General features: G+C 39.0%; 1 protein-coding gene and 1 pseudogene across 5 annotated transcripts in view; one reads left to right on the top strand and one right to left on the bottom strand.

The window, feature by feature from the left end:
* The window catches only part of FHIT (fragile histidine triad diadenosine triphosphatase), a 1,463,343-nt gene that overhangs the window by 598,492 nt on the left and 839,510 nt on the right, over positions 1-25,341 (bottom strand). The window lies entirely within an intron of this gene.
* On the top strand, positions 2,102-3,288 carry LOC119043344 (inositol-3-phosphate synthase 1-like; annotated as a pseudogene).

The raw sequence follows: 25,341 nt of genomic DNA, 5'->3' as shown, positions 1-25,341 counted from the left end.
GCCATGAGAGATACAAAATAAGCACCCCACCCCAATCACAGTAAGGAGCCAGAGTGCCTGCCTTTTTCCTTGAAAGTTAAAAGAAAAACTTGCAAAAACAAAGTTCAGCTCAATTTTAGATAGTTCTGTTTTTCTTCTTTGAAAGTAATACAGCTGAATCAAAAGTAACATAGAAACCACAAAAAGATGTGGGAAAGTTGTAGAGAAGGTGTGGGAGTAGCAGAGGGAAATGTTCCTTCACAGGAAGAATTCAGTTGTTAATAAGGAATAAGGTGAAGTGAATTCTATCCAAGTCCCTGATCCTTTGGGCCTTGTCACACATGTACACATCACCAGCAAAGCCGACATCATCATTACTGGCACCCTGGCCATGTTATGTGTTGAGAAAAGCATTAGATTCCCAGGCAGCTAACTGTGGTCCAGTTCAACGTCAGTAGTCACTAATGGACATTTTAAAAGTTCATTAATTCCCTATTGCTGACATAACAACTTACTATAAATTTAGTGGCATAAATAATACAAATTTACTTTCTTACAGTTCTGGAGATCAGAAGTGTGAGGTCAGTTTCACTGGGCTAGAGTCAAGGTGTAGACCAGTCTGGTTCTTTCTGGAAGCTTTAAGGGGAAATGCATTTCCATGTCTTTTGCAGCTTCTAGTTGGCTGCCTGTCCTTTTACGTTTGAAGCCCCTCCCACCAACCTTTTCTGGGTGGCAGAGATGGCATCACTCCCATCTCTGCCTCTCTTGTCACATTTCTTCTCTGATGCTGAGTCTCCTGCCCCTCCTCTTACAGAGACCCAGAGACTCTGCTGCCCTCCCCCACCCCCAGCCCAGATGATGCAGGGTAATTTCCAGATCCCAAGACCCTTAATTTAATCATATCTGTGAAGGTCTTAGGAATTAGGATGTGGACATATTTGGGGGCTGTTACTGAGCCTACCACAATCTGAGTTTTCTTTTTAAAAATGATCGAAATCACTCATTTGCTCATGCACTTATTCCCCTACCCCTTCACTTTACAGGAGTGGTCGGGGTTCCCAACCAGTGTGACAGGGCAAACTGACATGCTGTGAACTAGTATGCTGGAAAGGATGTGCTGACAAATTCTGATCAGTATGTAAAATCGATTTTTGCTGCAACTGAGTATACATCCTGACAAGGTGATGTCTCAGGAAAAAAAAAATATATATATATATATATATATATATAAAGAGAGAGAAAGAGCAGAGTAGGCAATGGAGTGCTGTATAGATTGGGATAATTAGCTGCCAGTAAAAGGGCAAAGACAATGCTTAACATTAAAGTGGTACAAGAGGAATGTATTAGGTTTTCCGGAATGTGCAGACATTTGTTTGTAGGTTTTTCTCTGTTTACAGGAATTGTCCTTATAAGCACATAAGAGACCACAGCCAGCACAGAAATCTGCTCAACTCATACAGCAGCATGGTCAGAGTGAGACTGAGTGAAGAAGGTGATAATTGTGGAGGCTTCTAGAAATGTGGGAAACCATTTTGCTCCAGTAGTGACTGCACTATAATCATCACAACTTGTTTAGGGTTGCTGACTTTTGGTCTTTTCACATCAGAATGGATCCCTTTTTCTGGGGATGGAGTTATCCTCCTATAATCCTATGGTAGATGAATAGATGCTTACACAAAATAGAATTATGTTAGGAAGAAAACAGGGGTACTCTGGGAAATCTACTAAGTAGGTGCACACTGGCACCTCTGCCAGAATAACCCAGTCGCTCAGGGCTCTTTTGGTACTTCAGTTTGCAGTGCTCCACAGAGGTGCCATTGCCTGAACCGACTCCCTGGCACTTGCTGTAATGAAGGGCACATCCCAGCTCATGGTCAAGAGCCCAATGTGGTTTATAGTCTAAAGGCCATCACAGCATGGTAGAAGTACTGCACAAGTGTCAGCTGCCGTGAGGACAGCATCCTCCAGGTAATTCCCAGGTCTAAGCACTTCTTCACCTTCTGAACCACCCAGCAGGCATCCTGGCCCAGGGTCAGTCTCCTCAGCTGGGGCTGCAACAAAAGCTCCATGCCCACAGCTGACATGCTGGCCCACATACACGGGTTGCAACTAGGTTAGCTACTACTGTTTGCTGACACAGGTGGGCACCATTAGCCTGGGCCTGGACGCTGAGAGCAGGAGGTGTTTGTGCCCTTCCATGCACTGCTGGCCATGGTGTCGCCAGAGGACCTCATGTTCCATGGCTGGGATGTATTGTTGTGGAACATGGCCGAGGGGATGCAGCATGCACAGGTGCTGGATTGGAGAACACGAGAACAGCTGTGGCTGCACTTGCTGGCCCTGCATGTAAGACCCTCGGTCTACACCCCAGAGTTCATCGCAGCTAACCAGAGCATGAGTGCCAACAACCTGAACCCTGGTACATGAGTAGCAGCTACAGCAGAGCCTCAGGGGCATCTATAACTCACAGCCCCGTGTGGGGCTTGACAAAATTGTGCTGTGAATGAAGAACACAGAGCACTTCTGCTACTGGTCCCAGGCCTCACTGACACCACTGAAAACCTGTTGTGTAACATCCAGCTAGGTCTGGAGGTGTGACCCTCCACACTCTTCATGGTGGCCAGCATCTTGGAGGACTGTACTTCCTCAGTGGGTCCTCACAGAACATGCTGGTGCCTGTCGCACTCGAGCTCACGTGGCAGCTCCGAGCCTTTATGGGCAGATATGATTTTAGCTCAGGCCATCCTCAAGATCAAGTCCATCCTTATTGACTCCCTTATCAGCTCTGGCTTCAGGCCCATGCCCATTGTAAGCTACAACCTCCTGGGCAACAATGATGGGTAGAAACTGTCAGCACAGCTATGGTTCCACTCCAAAGAGGTGTCCAAAAGTAGTGTGGTGATCAACACTGTGCAAAGCAACCCAGTGCTCTATACATCTGATGAGGACCCTGACTGCCTCATACCTTAGGCGGGTATCAGCAAGTGGGCAGTGGATGAATACACGGGGGAACTGATGCAGCCAGTGCCAAGACGCTGGTGCCACACGACATACTGCTGCACCTATCTTGCTGGACCTTCTGCACCAACTCAGACACACAGCCAAAGGGCTTCAACCCAGTGCTGTTGCTGAAGAGGATGCTGCTAGGGCATCCTCTTCAAGGTGCCTCTGGCTCCTCAGGGCAGCCCTTTGATCAACACGCTCTTCTAATAGCACAGCTGCATCAGGAACATCCTCAGGGCCTACGTGGGGTTTCCACTGCGGAACCACATGCTTCTGGAGCACAAAATGGAACACCCCGGCCTCTAACGAGTCAGGCATGTGGCTGCCGCCTGCCAAGTATCTTGCAAGAACAATTGGCCTCCAACGGATGTACTAATGACGCCAATAGGCCACAGCAGGCTGAGGACCTCCTGAAGCCCACCACCCAAGGCAGTAGCCATACAGCTCCCCACAACGCCCACCCCCATGCAGCACTGCCCCCCCAAAAACAGTAAGGGCATTGCTAGGATAAAATTAAAGTACTCCATAGAATGACGGGTTATACAAGGCCTCTCTAAAGTGACTTTATATATGCACCACCCGGTCCTTATTTTAAACCATTGAAAATAAACCTTTCAAATTCAGTGAAAATCAGCCATTATTCATATTTTCATGTGTTTAAATATACACAAAAATAATTACAACTCAAAGCTTACCCATCATCTTAATTTTGTTTATCCTTATATAAAGTTCCAGAAGCCAGCATGCTCACAAAAGGAAAAGGCTGGAGACAGAGCTGGGCAGACGGCGGCAGTGTTACTGTGACTGAGTGGTGGGTAAGAAAATGTTTTCAGTATAAAACCTCAAAAGTAGATTTAAGAGTCTTAAGTAAACTCAAAAAAAGCAATAACAAGTTACAGAAATGACTAATGGAGATGAAAATTTTTTCTAGAATTTTAATCACCTCACAGTCTTTAGTAAAGTACCATTTTAGTAGGTGCACATGAAAAAGAATGCTTTTTGTCTGACTCAAATTCAAGTGTTAAGCCTTGCCCAGTCACTATAGCAGGAGAAAGAATGTACATTGTGAATGTCACATTTGATCTTGTTGGTATTAATTTGAGACATTCACACAAATCTTTATTTTTTAAAAAAATGATAAAGTTACTGATGAAAAAACATGCAATCAAATTAAAATACACACACATTTCTATAAAACTTGTGCTATAAATTTAAAATTATAAGTAACACAAAAGAAAGATAATTATAATTAGGGAGATACAGATTTGAAAGAGAAACATTAATATTTTAATCTTTCTGATAATTCTTTTAAATTATCTAATATTTCTTTATCAGCAAATACTGCCTTGAGGACTCAACTGAAATCCAAATCATAATGATCATCCATTTAACTAATGTATTAAATAAAACATGTCCAGTTTCACACTAAATCTAATGATATGGCCAGAATAAAAGCAAAGCTGCAAATTTCAGTGAGAATTAGGAAAATTATGAAAGGTCTTTCAACTTGTCATCTCTGTGATCAGGGACACCAAGCACGTGCTTGGTCCTCTTCCTTCTGTAGTCACAGGGATTCCCCAACCAAGAATCACAGTCAGTAACAGCATTTGCCATGTGGCACTTGACAAAGAATGGACAGCCAATACCTCTCTTACTTCTTACAGTAACTTGAAAGAGAGGTGTCACTACCCCCACTTTAGAGATTAGAGAACTTGCCGAAGAGTACAAAACTACTAAGTGACAGAAGAACTCCAAAGCCTACAAGAAAATTGTTGGAATCCAAGGACTTCCTATAAAAAAGGTGTCTAAGTGTGCTTTTCAACCCAATGCCACATTAGAAATTCCCATGGAGTTTTTTAAAAAATATACTTGTCCAGGCACAGCCCGCACTCTGTCTTGTCTTATTGCACATCTCCAAGTAACTGTGAGGCAGGCTCCTGGGATGCAGGAGGATACCTACTCCTACTCTGCTTTAAGAGATCCTAGAGTATATCGGAACTTCTGAAATTTCTGTTCTGTAGTAACATTACAGCACAATGATATCAAGAATATTTAAAATAGATGACATGCCTAAAATATTAAGGTGCTTTTACATGTTATTATATATGACATTGTATTAACTTGGCAAGGATGTCCAGGAAAAATTGGCCTATTATACCCAATCAATGTCAGAGTCAATAGGCACAAAAGAAGCATCACCTTCTTGACTTTGGAGGCAACTCGAACTCTTTATTAACCAAACCTTCTGTTTCGTTAACAAGAAGTCTAAGGTCCAGAGAGGTACACTGACTGTTCCAAGATTGCTCAGCTAGAAAACAAGGGTACTAATTAGAATTTAGCCCCTATAATTACAGATGCGATGCATTATTGGGTTGGTTAAAAAGTCCATTTAGTTTTCTCCATAAAATAAAAGGCTTTTTTTTTTCATTTTTACCAATAACTTTACTGATTTGGATATTTTGAGTATGTCAGCTATTTCCTACATGGTATAACACTGATTGTTCACAATGTCTCGATTTGACCACTTTCAACTTCAACTGGTCTACCCGACCATGGGGCATTGTCCAGAGAGAAAGCTTCAGCATGAAACTTTGCAAACCACTTTTGACACATTTGGTCAGTCACAGCACCTTCTCCATACACTGTACAAATCTTTTATTGTATATCCATTGCATTTTTACCATATTTGAAAGGTAAAGCATCATATGCCAAAAATGTTGCATACTTTCTTCCATCTTCAATATTAAATGGCTACATAAAAATTCCCTAATTTTGATGTTTTTTAAATGCATGCTGATATGACTGCTATCACAACACAATCTAACAAAATTGTTTCAAATTAATGACAACTAAGCACTATTAGAGCCATCTTATGGAAAAAACCAAACAGACTTTTTAGCCAACCCAATCCTTTTAGAATCCCACACTTGGCCTGCCTCCAGCCTTCTCACAGCCAGAATCAATGTTCCAATTATTTTCATAGTGTCAATTACATGGATAATAAAGAGAAAATGAGAATTTTGGAGCTAAAGATTTCTACTGGGCAATTTTGAGTACTTCCTGAGGGCAAGACATTTTCCCGTTTTGTTTGAGAGACCCTAGTAAGTCAGTGTCCCAAAAGATACAGAAAGTGAAGTACAGAGAAGTTATGTAGCTTGTCCATGGTCACACTGCTGACTGGAAGCAAGACTCAGGGTCCGTGGTCTGAGATCCCACATCATGAGGCTGAGTTCACCTGGAGCAGCCATGGTTTCAGTCACAAGTTGTGCCTGCTGTCCTATCATTTGATGCTATTTTCTTTACATCTGCTCAACTTGTCCTTAAATACTTTGATTTAATTGGAAATGTTATATCTCTATCATTACTGGACAATCAGTATCATTTGGTAGAGATAGTTAACCCTGTTAACCTTGAAACAAAATAAGCATAAAACTTGCTAGAAGGACTCTCTGCCTGAGCCTGTAAGCCTGGGGCCTAAACAAACTCTCTTAAAAGAAATATTAGTCTGTGAAATACGTCATTGGTATTTTAATAGGTATTTCATTGAATCTGTAAATTGCTTTGTAGTAGGGACATTTTGATGATTTTAATTCTTCCAATCCATGAACACAGTATATGTTTCCATTTGTTTGTATTTTCCTTGATTTCTTTCCTTGATTTCCTTGATTTCAGTATTGTGTAGTTTTCTGTGCACAGGTCTTTTACCTCCTTGGTCAGGTTTTTCCTAGGTATTTTATTTTTCTTTTTGCTACATCAAATAGGATTTATTTCTTGATTTCTGCTTCTGCTGTTTCACAGACATAGAACAAACACTTTGAAAATTTATATAGAACCATAAACAACTCTGAATAGCAGCTGCAATTTTGAGAAAGAAGAACAAAGTAGGAGGGATCACAATACCTGATATCAAACTGTATTACAAGGCCACTGTAATCAAAACATCCTGGTACTGGCATAAAAACAGGCATATAGACCAATGGAACAGAACAGAGAGCCCAGAAATAAGCCCAAGTCCATCAATATTTGACAAAGGGGGGCAGCAACAGAAAATGAAGTAAAAATAGCCTCTTCAACAAATGGTGTTGGGAGAACTGGACAGCTAAGTGCAAAAAAATAAAACTCGAGCACCAACTTACACCATACACTAAAATAAATTCAAGGTGGATAAAAGACTTAAATATAAGCCATGACGCCATTAAAGTCCTAGAGGAGAACATTGGCAAGAAAATCTCAGATATTTCACACAGCAACATTTTTACTGATATGTCCCCTAGAGCAAGGGACATAAAGCAAAGAATAAACAAATGGGATCTCATCAAAATAAAAAGCTTCTGCAAGACTAAAGAAAACAATATTAAAATAAAAAGAGAACCAACTATATGGGAATACTTATTTGCCAATGGTACCTCAGACAAGGGTATAATCTCCAAAATATACAAAGCACTTACATGACTCCACTCTAAGAAGACACCCAACCCAATTAAAAAATGGGAAAAGGACTTGAACAAACACTTCTCCAAGGAGGACACACAGAATTTCAGAAGACACATGAAGAGATGCTCAATATCGTTAGCTATCAGAGAGATGCAAATTAAAACTACAATGAGATACCACTTTGCACCGTTCAGGATGGCTATCATAAACAAAGCAACAAACAACAAATATTGGAGAGAGTTTGGGGAAAAGGGGACCCTAGTTCACTGTTGGTGGGATTGCAGACTGGTACAACCATTATGGAAAACAGTATGGAATTTTCTCAGAAAAATAAAAATCGACCTGCCTTTTGACCCAGCAATTTCACTGCTAGGATTATATCCTAAGAATCCTAAAACATCAGTTTCAAAGAACCTATGCACTACAATGTTCATAGCAGCACAATTTACAATAGCCAAGAGTTGGAAGCAACCTAGGTGCCCATCAGTAAATGAATGGATCAAAAATGATGATACATTTACACAATGGAATTCTATGCAGCAGAAAGAAAGAAGGAGCTCCTGCCCTTTGCAACAGCATGGATGGAACTGGAAAGCATTTTGCTGAGTGAAATAAGCCAGGCATTGAAAGACAAATACCATATGATCTCACCTTTAACAGGAACCTAAACAACAAAACAATCAAGCAAGCAAAATATAACCAAAGACACTGAAATAGGAAACAGGCTGACAGTGACCAGAGGGGAAATGGGAGGGAATTTCAGGGGAAAAGGGGAAGGATTTATAGGAACTAGTATAGAAGACACACGGACAAAAACTAAGGGGGGTAGAAATGGGGGGGAGTTGGGGAGCACTGTGGGGGAGGGCTGGGATGGGAGTCAAAGACAGAAAACTACTTGAACAACATTTAAATAAATTAATTTAAAAATATATATTAGCAAGTGTTAGGAAGGTGGTAAAACTTCTCTTTGGCTAATGAGAATGACTGAAAGGAGGGAAAGGGACAAATTTTCCAAGCTTGCCAGAAATGCCGGTTAGAATAGTGGTATTGACATCCCAGCCTTTCTGGTTGGAAGGGGATGAAGCAGGGGAAGATCTGACTCTTTCCTCTTCCCAACTGCTAAGCACAGTGGCAAACAAATAGCAAAAGAGCCAAATGAAGCCACTTTATGGCTTGATTTAATTAATTGAGGATTATTCTTTATTTCTTAACATTTTGCTTCCTTTATAGTAATTACCTTTAACATTCCTCTCTCTCTCTCTCACTCTCTTTGGTTGATGAAATCTTAGCATACTTCTCTTTTCTTTCCTTTTAAGTTAACATGGTTACTGTGCTAGCACCTTCAAAGGATTAAAAGATTTTCCTTTTTTTTCTCTGAATACAAGGCATCAGTAAGGCCCATTTGATAATCATGAGCAGTCTAGTTATTTATAAATTCACTCCAAAATTTATATAAAGGTGAGCAGATTATTTCCACTATTGATATGTTCTTATGTCCCTCTAATTCTCATTCTAATATTTATGAAAGAAAATGTTAGCACTTTATATACAGAGAGTGAAACAGCAAAGTGGGGTTTTTCCATGTTATTCATCTATGCATTTTTATACATGATTAAATAAAGAAAAACACATGCTGAAAATGTGGCAATATGAAGGCATGATGCATATTTTATAATCACATTTTATTGCACTCTGTTAAGTGGCCAGAGGGGTTGTAAAAAGCAAGATGCTTCCTAATAAAATTATTATTATTAAACCCCTGAAGCCTCGTATTGAGTTTAGACTGTCACTAGAAACTTTTGATAAATTAAATAAGATGCGGTATATAAGCATTTGATGTAGCTTAATATATTTAAAATAGATTCTTTACACTCTGTAAGCACAAACTAAGACCTGAAATTTTTAAATACATTTTTCCTTTAGCAAAAACGTTTTGTTTTAAATTTGCTTTTTAGAAATCTAATTATCGAAAGCTACAGAATAATAATCTAGCATATAGAAATGCCTTGAGAGTGAATTTTCTGAAGTTCACCTCTCTAAATTTATTCTATTGCTAAGAATGATTTTTAAAATTTTTGTTTAAAATAAAATTTGATTGAAAAAAATAATGTTGATATGTAGCTAAATTTCCAGCACTATGAGGAATTTCAAGTGTAACAAACCAAACCAGAAATAGAATTGATAATAGCCACTTCAAAGTAAAATTGACTCCTTGTCCCTTGCCCTACACAGAGGACATTTATTAGAGCAGAAGGAACCAGGAAGAAGATTTGCTTTACAGGAAAATCATGTTATATTACTCTTTTATTGAATGTACTTACAGTTTGGACTACACGATTGTTCTTGAAATGTTTCCAAATATATGCAATCATCAGCCATACAATGGTAGGTTTCTACTTTAATTTTGAAATCAAAGGGGAACAGGATGTAAATGTATCTAGTGTGAGCACTTCACATCATTTAAAACAGGTAAGAATTTGACATCAGCTAACAATAACTTCTCCAGCATCCTGTCTTACAGGCATCCCCGCCCCATCTCACAGTAATTGGTAATTGCTATACATTGAGGAAATGCAGTCTTCCTCACCAGAACTCTCTGCCTTTGCCACGAGTTACCAGCAGTAACAACCACCCGTGCACTGAGGAATGGAGCTGGAGTAAAACGTCCCTGTGCCATGACCCACGTCTGTCCTTTGTTGAAGAGAAAGGTGAAAATGCTTCCTGGCAGAAGAATTTCCCTAGACCAGAGCTACACTTCCATGATTCCCACCAGCTTTCTATCACTGAAAAAAACCCAATAACTAAAATAACACTTTACTTTCCAGGTTTAAATGTGACAGAATTTGGCAGTATTAATTTTATAAGCAAGAAGAGATAAAGGGCAGAAATGCTGAAAACAAATGCCAGGAGAATGAGGCTAAAGTCCCTCCTCCACTACTGAGCTCTCCCCAGCCACCCTAGGGACAGCACAGCACCCTTCATTTACAACACCCTCCTCCCTGGCTTTATTTTCTCCCACACACTCATACTCTAACACACCATCTGTTAGAGATCTCCTCTCCTTTTTGTCTTTGGTCCCCCTACCAGATGCACTCCACAAGCAAAGGGGTTTGGGCTTTCCCCACTCCCTGCTGTTTCCCCAGCACTGGTTTAAATGGATGATGCCCACCCTATTTACAATACATCCCCAGGATCTAGTCCAGGGATCTGTCACCTTTTCCAGTGAAGTATCAGGTGGTAAATACTTCAGGTTTGTAAGCCATACAGTTTCTGTTGCAACTACTACTCAACTCTGCCATTGTGGAGCAAGAACGGCCACAGACAATATATAAATGAATAAGCATGGTCCTGTTTCAAGAAATCTTGTTTAACTAAGACAACCAGAGGGCCAGATTGGCCCAGGGCTGTTGTTTGCCAACCCTTATCCAGACCATGGCTTTCATATAGTAAGTGCTGAAAAAACATTTAAGTGAGTGAATAAATTAATGTAATTGCCCCCAAACCAGCCAGCTTTCCTGTTTATCACCCAGATAAAACAAACTCTTGCAAAATACAACTATTACTGTTGCTTTACTGTAAGATGTATTAAGTGATACTAAAAACAGGGCAGATGAGTAAAACATGCAGTTTGTTTTGAATGACTGGAGACAGTCTCTGCTGAAGGAGAACCAGCACCTGTCGCCAATTAGTCTCAGCTTCATTTTTGGATGAGAACATCCCGTTTGCATCGAACACGTGGAGGTGGAGAAAGAGAAACAAAGAAGAGCAATTTGCTCCTGTTCCAATGAGGATATTTCACAGATGTGTAGGGAAAGGATCAAGGACTTAGTGTATGCTAACTTCTTCAGTGGCCGGAGCTCCTCAACATACTAGAAGCACCATTCTTGGGACTCACTGCTGATTAAGTGAAGGATTCTCCCAAAGGTGAGCATCCAGTAATATGCATTTGTAAGCCCAAGTTTGAAACCCACTACTATGTTTTGACTGAATGACCTGTTGCTACTGAGTTCAATTCCCAGAGAAAGCAGAATCCAACTGAGATATTTCAGATGAAGAGACTATAACTAAAGGATTAAGGCCAGAAGGATGGGCAGAGAACAGAACAGAGAGGGAGATGGGACACACAGAGAATAGCAAGAGCAGAAGCCATGGCATCCCAAGGCTGCAAAGAGCAAGGGGCGGCTGGGGTGACAGCACAGCCTGTGAGACTGGAGCAGGAGGAAGGGCAACCAGGACGGGTCGCCACTGCCGAGGACCAGCTGCAGTGCTCAATCAGGACAGGAGCAGGAAAGAGGCCCCCGACTGACTTCTGCCCTAGTTCTCCACCTCCCTGCCTAGCAGCCATGTCAGTCAACCTGCGGGACAGCCTGAGCAGGGCATCCCCGGGACAGAATGGGGCAGAAACTGAATACAGAGTAAGGCAGGGCTATGGGTGACAGTGGCAGAGTAAACACATTGATCAATTATAATACAAGCAAAGTCATCCTGGCTGAGTACAAATATGAAAATCTCAAATCCCATACTCTGTACACAGATTACAATAAGGACCAATGATCAGGATATATCCTAATCTCAGGCCAAAACTCTGTCTTGATTAAAAAATCAGTCTTTTCTAGGGGCAGCTTCCCACCCAGGTTACAATCTTCAAAAGTGGAAACAATACCACTAGAGTCAGCAATAAATGAAAATGGTGTCTTTAATTTTAAATTATGAGGTAACACATTGATGAATAACCATGGCATGATTAGTCAATTCAGGATCTTGATGCACAATGGAAGAATCCATCCATTATCTGTTCAACATAATTCTTTCATTCAACAACTTTAAAAACAACCAAGGAAAATTACTGTCCCTTAGTAAAGTATTTTGAATTTCATATGCATTCAATTAGGTAACTGTCAGCTCAAGGACAAGTACTATGACAAATAGTTGTTCTTTTCAAAGTGAAAGAATAGATTGTTCAATGAGCAATACTGATGTTTCCTGCACTTAGATACACGAGAGTCTTCCCACTTTTTTTTTTAGTTTAGCTAACCATTTTAACATTTAATGAAGCTTTTGTGACTACCATTTTCAAGCTGAGAGTTCTTGTCATTAGCTTTAAAAACAGCCAAGAGCAGCTTCCTGCGTATGGAAAAATACCTTGTTCCTCACCCAGAGGCCACTGTGATTGATCCACATCATCAGTAGGGGATTTTAACAAGACCATCTTCATGAGCAGAGCGAAAAGTGAACAGAAAATATGGATCACCAGCCAAAGCTTCTACTGAGCATAACAGTGTTTTACCTTAACCTACAGTAACGATTCTACCCCAGCTGCTCAGGGCAGGCACAGCTCATTTCTTTTTAACGAAGAAACAATTTGATGCATGGTAAATGAGGACTTTGTGGGTAACTAGCTGCATGAAGTACAGAACCTTAAGACTATACAGCTATTCCATCTGCATTGCTGCCTTGCCTCAAGGGGGCATCCAAGCAAAGTGGGGCTGTGAGAACAAAACAAGCCAGCCCTCCCAGTGACCTGCCCTTCCCTCTCACCTTTCTGTGCTTCACCTCCTCTGACTCCCCCACCCCTCCACACACAGTAGAAGAAACTCAGAAGATTAGACACACTATGTAGCTACTAGTGAATATAGTATATGTGTTTACATTTTAATAAATCTTTAAATTTTTTGTATCATATTGGGTTAAATAAACATTCCTACTGAAAACAAGGGGAAAAAGAGACAGACCATTTAATAACTTTTGGTATGATCAATATAAAAAATTCATTGCCTTGTAATTTCAAATACTAATTTATAGCTGAACATGATAAGTGAACATATCAGAGGTAGGCTCTGATGATCTCATCAATATACTTCAGTGAACATGGTTGTAGAATGTGGCAATAAAATATTTTCAATCTTTAGGTCGTCTTGAAAATTCACTTTGTGTTTTACAACAGGGCTCCCACAGTTCGGAGGGATTCTAAGCACATCGCTCAGACTGACAGAGCACGTATTCCAGACAATTGGTCCCCCAAGGGTCAAGACAGTGATGCTCGATCAGGATTCAAACGGGTCATAAACCCTTCATGGATCTCTCTCAAGTGGGTGGTGATGTCTCCCCAGGGCCACTCATCATTTGCTGCTACAGTCAAGCACTTGTCATTATAGACAAACACCCCGTCAGACTTACGTACTCATCCAATTGAGTTTTACTGCAACCAGGGAAGAGAACCCGAGGTACAAAGAAGTCCAAAGAGAAAAATTAGGCATGTGTGCCTGCCCAGGCAAGACTGCTCACTGCACACTTCATTTCTGCACCTGCGCTTTCAGCACCGCTACAGTGCTCAGCTCCTGTTTGTCTACCAGGATTGCAGGCATCCAAATCGTTCTGGGATCATATATATCAAAAGCCCTAAAACACCAAAGCTATTTATAGGAATTTATCCTAAGGAAATAATTGGACAAGTGCCTAAAAGGTGTATGTACAAGGTTGTTCACCACTGTGTTCTTTACAGAAAGAGAAGATTACAAACACATCAATCTCAGTTTTGTTGCCCGCGGAGCTGGATTGCAAAATCTTATTTACACCTGTTACAATTTCATCTTGCCACCTAATGCCAAGAGTAGACTATATATGGCTTTTGGCTAAAGGAACAGTCCTGAGCACCTTGGAAAACAGAAAGCCAATGTGGTGAGTGTTTTAAAGCAGAAATTCCAGCCCCCAGTCTTGTTCACATCCCATAATTCTCTGAAAGGCATCCAGGCCTAACTAAGCTTTATTATACATGATCTCAAGCTCTCCTTATTAAAAACTCTTCCAAGTCCTGCCAAATACTGCCACCAGCATCCTCTGGATGCCTCACCACAGATTTTCAGGCCCTGCTGATCTAAGACTTGTTTACCTCCCCAGTTCACCTATTGCTACTCCTCTCCTCTGTGCTCCAGCCACACTGGATTTCACAAAGTACTCTGACCCTCAGGCCTTTGCATGTGCTGTTCATTCGTTCTGCCAGGAATGCCCTTCCATACTTATCGGTCCAGATAGCTCCTACTTATTCTGCATCTCTCAGAGGCTTATCCTGACTCGTCTCTTGTTCTTTCCATGGGTGAAATAGATGCCTGTTCTATTCACGCCTTGTTGATAACACATTATATGGTAAACACCTATTTCAAGTAAAATATGTTTATCTGAATTTATTTTGCATTTTTAGTGATGCCTGACTCTTTGTTGGCTGTGTGATTAATCTGTACACAGAGCTTCATTCGGAGTGCAATGAACCTTTAATTATAGCTTCTTCACCCTCTCTTCTTTCCATGTACTTTTCCACTGTTGAAGGTTCCAGTGGGCTGGAAGTTCTGAAAAAGATCTAAACTGTATGTAATGGAAATGGTGGCCTTTATGTACAGAGAAGGAAAGTTACTGTTGCTGGGTATATCCAACTCGTGATACTATGTTTCTATCAGATACTTACCTCCTTTCTTTCCTGTACAGTAAGTCCTCCTTTAACACAATAGATAGGTTCTTAAAAACCACAATTTTAAGCAAAACAAAGTATAATGAAACCAATTTCACCACAGGTTAATTGACATAAACAAGTGTTATGTTCCTAACGCATATTTCCAGTCACAAAAATGTCACCAGATTTCTAAATAAAGATCCAAAACCCTTCTAATATTAAACATTGAAATATACGTGAACTACATATAAATTTCAGAAAGATTAATAAAACAGGCAAGATAATCATTTTAGAACCCACTTATTCCAGTTACCGGTGGCTGGAGCCCTTCCCAGCAGCTCACAGGAGAGGAAACCAGAGTTCCCTGGAGAAAACCCACGCACCACAGAGAGGGCCCAGCCAAGAATCAATTTTTTTCTCATCAACTTTATAACAACATGATGTGATTCAAGGGCCTGCTGCACAAGGCTTTTCTATCCAACTGCTTCCCTACATCCATCCCTCAATTCTCTCCACCTCTAACATAACCAGGAATTTGCTCTCCGGAAACAAAGATGGTGGAAATCAAGTTAGAGACATGAAAATGCTATGGCAGCCAACTTGCTTATCACAAAACCTGGCTTGGCCGACGTTGTGTCTGCACCTAGACATCACTTAAAGAGATACTTTAAAAACTTATAAGAACGTTTTATTTTAAAAAAAAAAACCTCTATTTCCAGGATCCTATGACTGTATTCCAAGGTAATAAAATATAAATGAGAAAAAAGAACAAGCTAATAAACTGAATTGAAGGCTGCATGTCAATAACAAGGTTTGAGAGCCATTTACTAGCCGCATGCACCTCACTTTCATGACTCCTAACATCGGCTGAATTACTTAACAGAAATGAAAGCTCGGATTGCTTCTCTTATCCGATTCAGATGCTTTTTGGAGCTGAATAATGTGACATTTGCTTCAGAGCACTTGTATCCAATCAATACATAATGCTAAATGTGATTTAAAATCAATTTAATTGTGCTTCTGCTCTCCTATGAGTCAAGGGGAAACAAAGGTAGCATTTGCAATGGGAAACCATTCAGCTCTTCCGAAGGCACGGACACCACACTTCATACAGTGGTACATACAGTGGGTTCATACCCCAGACTTCACACTGGAAAAAGAGTTGTGCTGAAACACTTAGGAAATTGCCCCCCAAAAGACATATTTGAACTTTAATTCTGTTATTTCAAGCCACATAACTATTAAAAACTTCTTTACTTGTTGGAAAATTTTTCCAAATTATAGAAAATTAAAAAATATACATGAGAAATGTACGTAATACATGTTTAATTCTTAAAGTTTTATTCATTTACTAAATACGTGTATTCCTCTATATAATGCTTGCTGTGACACAAAGGTTCTGTTTACTGTTCGTAGCAACTATCCACACTCAAGACACCCCACCTTCAGTGCTCGCAGGAAACAGCCTGCACTCACCCAAGTGACAACAGTTTCTGACTTCCAAGTTGAACAGGTTACATTATTTACACTCAAGGAAAATTAGGCTTACAGAAATTTTAAAAGCAGCAAATTCAAGACTCAAAGATATGATGATGAAGTAGAATCCAAAAACACTAGTTTATATAAGTATGTTTACATAATTCCAAAACAGCCAGGGAGTTTAAGCTAAATTTTCATATCTTGAGTGTTTTACTTTAAAAAATGTTAATTAAACCAATTGAATATCTGTGGCAACATAGATATAATCTTTGAGTAATAGTTACTTTTTTTCTGTTTACATTCAAAGAACTATTACAATACATCAAGAACAGAATTTTTTAAACATCTGAACATCTGAACAATTAAAAATTACCCTATAAAACAAACCTATGCAAAGTATTCATTTTTTAAGACTTAAATTTGATTTTAGAATTTTAAAATAAGGTTGTACTAAAAAGGCCATTTTAAGTGCTAGTTGAAGTTAATCGGGGCAGAAATATTTTCTGTTTTGTAAGAATAAAAGAAAAGATCAAGTAAGACATACAAGATAATCTCTGATTCTTAAGTTAACAGCAAAGTAGTTCATAAGAAAATTGTGAATGTTATGAGTCATGCATTGATAGAGACAAAAATGACAAAACTTCTTCAAACTCAGAATTTAAAATGTCACCAGAAGTTGTCACAATTTGAGCAAGAAAAAGTTGACACACCAAAAGTGTCTAGTAAAATTTTAAGCCCTAACTATTTTTTACAGATGGTCCCATGTTACTGTATATTTGTCTTCCCTCCTGATCACTGGGTTGATGACAGATCATGCAGTAGATGGACTAATCATCTCACTGGGCGTTTGCTAATTCTTCACTGTGGCAATTACTCTCCCAAGTCCACACCCCACTCACAACGTATGTCCTGAGGAAGGACCCGGGTGTGCAGAGATCCGCACGCACGCCCAACTTGGGAGCCGCTGGCACATGTCGTTGTTGAGATGTGATGTGCAGCTAGTCCATCTCATGTGCTATAAGTATTAAATACACACTGGATCTCAAAGACTCATCATAAAGTATAAGAACACAACATATTTCATTAATTTTTAATACTTATTACATATTTAAGTATCTTAGATATACCAGGTTGAATTAACAGTTTAAAATTAACTTTACCTATATCTTCTTACTTTTTTAATGTGGCTACTGAAACGTTTTTAAATCACATTTGTGATTATCATTTTATTTTGGGGGGTAGTACTGGGATAAAAAATATGCTCCTATTTCTGGCAAATAACTTTAAAAATATGCTAAGTTACCACTTATTTCAGATGAAACATATACATTTAAACACAGAGCATATTCTGATAGATCTGCCAGGAAACCTGACTGTGAACTTTCTATTTTAATGATTATTTTTCAGCTAACAGCTGTTTGCCTGTACAAGCAAGAGACTGCCTTTGTACATAATACCAAGTATTAGTACTCAATCTGGAAAGAAAAGTAATTCTCCACGAGCTCTCTCCACATGCTTCACACCAGCAGCAAGCTGTGCATTCGTGTGTACTCTGAGTATAAGAACCAAGTTGGGGCTGCTTCCTGGCTGGCTACTTTGCCATTCCTCTCTTAATATGGCCAAGATAAAGTGCTTACACTGGGCTGATTCAGAAGCAAGTGGATTACTCAAGACCTGTACGAAACCACCCGGAAGGAAAACCAGACAGGTGAGTACCATTTTTGCTCTTATCAAGGTACAAGGGAGATTAGAAGATAGCTGTCTCTGGAAGGTCTATGAAGAAAATGTTTGAAAGTCAATTGTTAAAGTCAATTGTAAATTGTCTTTGCTCTATGACACTTGATAACAGCTTGAAATTCTTTCACAAATTTCTATCACATTTTATGGTGAAGATCCACTTTGCCTGTCAAGACCTAATTAGACCTCTGCTGTCCAAATGGTAGCCAACAGCCACATGCAGCTATGTACATTTAAATTAACTAAAATTAGGAATTCAGTTCCCGAGTCTCCATAACCACATGTGGCTAGTGGCTACTACCCAGTGTTGAACATTGTTATCATTGCAGAAAGTCCTACAGAGCAGCTGAATAAGATAACAACATGCAATAATCAGCATTCCAGAAATTTTTTAAAAAGAGAGAAGTTAATGGGGTAGAGAAAAGCATGTGGCTGTAATGCAACTAAAGGGCTACTTCAGAACAAATGAAATCAAATCATTGCAGTTACATATGTCAAACCAAACAAAAGGAACTTTTCATTGTCCACTTGGCAAGCTCGTGAGTTATGTTGAGAGATGTAGACAGAAAGTGAAGTAAGTTTACAGACATTTCATTTATATATACTGGTTTTCTGTTTGCCATAGCCACACAAGGACTAAAACTCAAGCAAAATTCACCACTGATGAATTATGGTTTTGCTTTTTTAAAAGAGGAAGCTAGGCTTGGCTAGGCATTTCTTCCTGGGCTAAATTCACAATAGAGACGTTGTTCTCTCCTTAAAGAGATAAATTATGGTGCTATAAAAAATAAATACTTTTTTATCAAGGGTAAAAAAAATAACAATACACACATTTTCTATTTCTTCTCACCCACTAGGGAGGGATGAAGCAATACCAGAAAGTTAAACTCGTCAGATAGTGGTTAAAAGTCTGCCTTTGGAATCCCAAAGTTTTTTGTGACTTCACCACTTTCTCATTATGTGAGCTTGCAGGCTGCTTCAGACTCCTCGTCTGCAAAACTTAATGACATAATGCCTGAATAATTCTTGATGTACACAATTTCTGACTAAAAGAATGCTTAACAAATACAACTATTATTCCTCTGCTACTAATTATTAATTTTGAAAATGCATAGCACATTAGGTCATACTGAACATAAATAAGTGTAATCTAAATGACAAGGCTACAAAACTATGGCAAAAACCCTGGGTTATGATACTGGAAGAGAGCACTGAAATGAGATAGACACACTAATGGCTTTCTGGGAGACCAGGATATGGGATGTCTCAAGGATTTCCAAAAAATCCAAAGATAGTGGAATCATCGGAACACGGAAAGAGTATGAGGGCCTGGAGTGTCTAAAGCCCCACACGGAAAAACATTTGCATTCCTGGTCACTAGGTACAATCAAACTTTATGATCTCTCTGTAAGGACTCTAACATGGACCTTAAGGTACAAAATCACACTTTACTGTTGACTCTGAGCATTTCTAACAGTTTGAAAAATCATATATCCAAATTGCCATTTATTAAAATAATTCCAAAATGAAGTTATTTTTTCCCATTTGCATTGAGACCTCGAAAAAGAGCTATACTGAAGCAGGAGGTAAGATGGAACTTTTGTAGAGGGGCTTCCACCAACAAACTTAAATATCTTCTGAATTGGTGAGATTAATGATAGGAAAATGACCACATTCTACCACATTCCACTGCAGGGCTATAGTATACCTTTCCCATTAATCGCTACTACCTGGAGTCCTGCCTAACATTGTAACAGTATATGACAGACCATTTGGACTTGATTTTCCACAGACTCGTCAGATAATGCTCAAGAAAGATATGGCGCACGCTGTTTTCTGCCTGACATACATGACATTTCTGAACAACTCCACTGAATACAGGAAACCATGACACATAATGGGGGCATGGTCATGGGGACTGAGTACTGTGTTAATTTATTAGAGCATGTATATTACCAACTGGTATATAAAGCACTGACCACAAAGTCAGCCTTCCCTCAGAAGGAGAGAGGGCCTGGGGGTAGAATGAGCATGTGGCTTTGGGAGTCCCATGGGCCCACCTCAAACCTGGGTGTACTCATTAGTAGCTGTGGGACCTCAGTTTCCTTGACTCTGAGTAGGGATCCAGACCTCGTGTTGGAGGTGAAGGATGTGACCGACAGAAGAAAAGAAGAGACCACCCTGAGTACATCTTCCAGAGGAATTACAAGCCATGTGCTCTATTCCCCAAGTCCATGACGGACATTACTTGTCAGTCTCCACATTTGCTCTTTCTGTCAGCAAATTACATATGCAAATTACATATTTATATGCTCCCATTTTGATGTGTATGACTGTATTATATACATAAGCAAATATGTGTGTATATGTAAAATGAGTGATTTTTGCTCTTTTATCTTTAAATATTTCCTTTAGGTACCAACTTTTCTTTTTTTATTTTCTGGATGTGAATCTCAGAACCCAAAAAGAACCTACCTCCCCCAAATCTCTTCAGCTTTTGTTAAATGAAGAGTGATTCATTTTGAGCCAACATGAGGTTTCTTATCCGTATCTTAAAATGAAGGAGAATGTTTGACAGTAGTATTCTTACATCCAATTTTTACTTGCTATACTCATGAAAGATAAGAAAATTAACTTATCAGACAGCAGTAATTTCTTAGAATTTTGCATTCACAGCTGCTTGGCACACACAGCCCTCCTGTTGACAATCAGCTCTCATCACCTCCAGTACTCACTGGAGGGACGCTAGCCCAGCCGTTTTCCCAAGCTCCTTGCTTATTCTCATCTATCCTCTTGAATTTTATTTCCCCCTCAGAAAGAAGAATCCCATCTCTTACAAAGAAATATTTGTAGCCAACAAGGCAAAAGTGGAATCCCTACTTCAGAACAGCTGTGAATCAAAATACCAGTGACTGAAATTAACGACATTGTGCTTGGCTGCAGATGTGCACAAAGAAACTGACTCAAGTTCTTTTATTCCCAGGCACCAAGTGTAAGTTATCCACAGACAGCAGGTGGGCCATGTTCTCACCTCGTTATTCATGTTCATCCTTAATGTTTCACCAAGCTATTAAAGGGGGGGGGGTTGTTTTAAAGTTTTGGATCACTCTTTCTTTTCCAAAAGAGGAGATCTTCAAAGTTGCCAATCACTCACTAGAAATTCTCACTAAACAGATGGGTTTTGACACCTCTGGTTTGATTTTAAATGCAAACATGTCAATTTATTCTTTGACACAGGCTTTTCTGTCTGAAAATCTTTTGATTTTTTTTAACTTTTGTTCTCTGAACTCAGTTGTTCCTCCATTGTCACTTAAGCCAATAGAGATCTTGTTACAGAAAGTTATATAACTGTTATATTTTAATCCTGGTAGTCTTAATTATTTTAAATCATTACTAAAAACTCAACAAAACAGATTCCAAGTGAACAGACACACCTACAACTGAAGTTCAATATTTACATGAATATAAAGGTACAAAAAATTAATTGGGCTTTTTTTCTTGATGACTCTTCCATAATTAATAAACTTGTGTTTCTACAGCTAGAACAGCGTCACATCACCTCCAGCCTTAGTCTGCGTGCCCCTGACAAACACTGCTAACCCACCATTCACCTCTGTGCCCTTGCCCTTCAGATGCAAAAGACTCACTTAGTTGTCCTTGAGAGATACAAACTGAGGAGAGACAGTAATGTCAAATAATTAACTATCTAATTAAAAAGATGGAGCCCAAAGATGATGTGTATCTACATATATATATATGTAGATATATATATCTACACAAACAAAATGATAATATTTTAAGCAAAATGTCAACATATACAAGATGATACACTGCAGAATAATTACTCAGTTATTGAGAGAGCATATTTATTTCATTCTACCATGGAGTTTTGCTGTTTTGAGGTGATTATGTCTACATGGCAATTTCATTTGTACTGGTAAACCTATATTAAATCTTTGGGGGGTGGTAACATGCTTAATATATTATCATTTACTTTCTATGATTAAATAGGTAGTGTTTTTAATGGTAAAATGAAAATCTGTTCAATTACAGCACCGTATTTTAAAACCCACGATATCTGAACTCCCCAGAAGCCGGGAGATTCCAGTCTACATGGACACAAGGGCACAGAGAATAAAAAAATGCTTGCTATCACAAGGCATAAGTAATTATATATAATCTTCTAATCTCTACGTTAGGATCCATGTCTTAGAAGTAAAAACACCATATATTTATTCTCCCCTGTACTGCCCCCACTCCCTGCTGCTACATTTCTCTCAAGACATCTCTTCCATGGATTGAAGGTAGGAAATGTTATGTGCTCATCTCTGAGATGATGTCTCCAGCCAGCTCTCTTCACTTTATAATTAGTTATCATTTGTTTCCAAATTCTTGCATTAGAATGACTTCTATTTTCACTGTAGGTATTGAGATAGTTTCTTTTTTTTTTCTCTGTCTGGATGGGTGTTTTGGTGAAAGGTAGGCAAAGGTTATGTGTCCAGATGCCAAGGAAATGCTCACAGTGCCTGGGTCAGTGCCACATCCACAGCCTGGGATTGGTAACTAGTCATTGCAAGGAAAACTGCATGAATAAAGGTCAAAGAGCAGAGAGAGCTCTTTGCACAGCAGAGCAGGGAGATGATCATTTGGCATGATCCGAAAGGTAATGAAAAGACCACCTTTGTCCCTTAATCTGGCAGATATAACAAAGTGCCTGGGATTCTCACCTTATGAATATTTTATATTTGGGTGCTGAATGCAAAGCTGTTTTTTAAAATTTTTTATTATGTGCCCTGGCTGGTGTGGCTCAGTGGATTGAGTGTTGGCCTGTGAACCAAAGGGTTACTGGTTCAATTCCTAGTCAGGATGCAACCCTAGCCTGGGTTGCGGGCCAGGTCCCCTGAAAGGTGCACACAAGAGGCAACCACATATTGATGTTTCTCTCCCTCTCCTCTTACACCCTCCGTAAAAATAAGTAAATAAAATATTTTAAAAAACAAAATAAAAGTTTTATTGTGTTAAAATATATATAACTTTAAATTTATAATCTTAACTATTTTAAGTATTTAGCCCTATGGGATTATATACAATGACATTATTATGAAGCCTTTTTTCCTTTAAGTAGAATGAGTATCGTTTTCTTCTGATAAGTAGCAAGAAAATTTATATAATCCTATAAAACTCCAAGTTGCCCTGTTCCTCAAATTAAACACAAAGACTTCAAATTAACATGGCAGACAGTTAAAGAACTTTGAGACTCACAAGATTTGGTTTTTGAATGAGAAGCCATTAATTTAACTAAGACTCAAAGGAGCTAAAAATATTGTCTGAGGGTATTAAAAGTTGAGAATGATGGAAAGTGATTAGAAATGAAGAAGTTAAATAGACTGGGTGGAAAATTAGAAATAAGCTCACATTTCTTGGTTTTTAAAGCAAATTCTGTCATAGAAGATTCTTCACTCAACCTTCCCAAGAAATTCATCATAACCCCTATTTTGTAGGTAATATTGATACAGAAAAGTTACATTACATGCCCAGAGAGAATAAACAGTAGAGCTTAAATTCAAGCTCATATTGGTAGACACCAACTTCTATGCTTGTTGAACTCTGCTATATTGTCTTCTCATACGAGAACAAAAAAGATATCCCCTAAATAAAAAATGAGAATTGACAGCACTTCAATTCCACTATCAACTGACAGTTACCCCTCTAGACTCCTGTGTTCTCATTTGTCCTAGGCCTTATTCAGGTAGCTGGACTGCTGTGTCTTCATGTCCTCTGGGCAGGAATGTGCCAAAGCTGAAAGCTAAGAAAAAGTGGAAGCTGTCTGGCTTTGTGTATCCATATCTAGGATTTGAGGAAATAAATTGGGTTACCAAGAATAAAGGCAAAAATACAACCCACTTTCTTCCTACCCCAACTCTAACCACCACTCTCTCTATTCAGCAACTTGGACTGGGTGTAGGAAAAAGCATAAAGAGAAAGCAAGGATAACAAAGATGAACATTAAAGAAAGAACACTATGAGGAGGACTTGATTCTTCTTTTAACCCTTTCCTCTTAGGATTTGATACATTTATCATTCTCGTCCAAAGTTGTTGGTGCTCCAACATGGAATTAAAGCAAGAGAAAGAGCCCTATGCCCAACAAGTGACACAGACAGAGTAGAAACTTTGTGACCAAGATGCTTTGCAGATGCTCGCAACAGGTGGTTCCAAGGTGATGCCACAAACTGCATCAATGTAGGGCAATGAATGTCTCCTGGGATGCCAAAGTGGACATGTGACACCAGAGAACAGATGGGATCCTGCCCCAACCCCCCAAAATAATACAGCCCAGGACAGAAAGGGAAAGAGAATCCCCAACATAATATCATTTTCTCTAACCACTTGATAGAATGGATATTTGAAATAGAAATTAAGTTATAGATAATGGTTATAGTTTACATATCTTGTTTAATAAAATAACTGCTATATAATATTTTTAATGTAATTCAATATACTGAAAAAACTACAGAATTACAGCATAAATTTTTAGGTTTAAGCTACCTAATACAGCAACACTAATATTTCAAGAGGAGATTTTTACTTTCTATCCGTTGAGATACTGAAAGATGCCTGCAATTCTGTAGATGTGGGGAACAGGTGTTAGGTATGGGACAGAGGGACGGGGCTGGGGACTCGTCTAACCATAAGTCTGATTAAAATTAACACATTCTCTAGCACTAAGATAGAACTATAGTAAGGCAGCCTGCAATAAAAAGGAAGAGGCATAGCTCTATAGCTGTAGCTGAAGATATCAATTGTACTGTTTGATTAGATTTCACCTGGAACAAGTACATGCAGATATAGTGGAGAAAATCAGGCATTATTGTTCTAAATGTTACCTCTCTATATGCCTCCCAGATGTGTTACTAACCCGCCCAATTTCCCAGCACCACTTGTCATAATTCCCTTCATAGCCTAATTAATAATATTTTCTTTTTTATTCTGTAATTACTTTTTTCTGTAATTTAAAATTAGTGAGAATGGTTTCTCCCATCCACACTTTAATTCACATTAGATAGATCTGTACACACAATAAAAATATTTCCTTTTCTGTTTTAACATCCCCTTAACAAGCCCTGGATTCTGTTAATTTGACAGAAAATAACTTCTATACTAACAATGGTGGACAACTAGAATCCCAATGAACACTCTTTCAGTGACTCGTATTTATAAAATCATGTATCACTTTCTCTTGTGACCTGTCATCAAATGTAACATA

The sequence above is a fragment of the Artibeus jamaicensis genome, unplaced genomic scaffold, assembly GCF_021234435.1.
Source record: "Artibeus jamaicensis isolate MK-2021 breed Jamaican fruit bat unplaced genomic scaffold, CSHL_Jam_final contig_519, whole genome shotgun sequence".
Classification (NCBI taxonomy): Eukaryota; Metazoa; Chordata; class Mammalia; order Chiroptera; family Phyllostomidae; genus Artibeus; species Artibeus jamaicensis.
The sequence above is the reverse complement of the archived record's forward strand: the minus strand, read 5'-3'. Positions and strand labels throughout refer to the sequence as shown.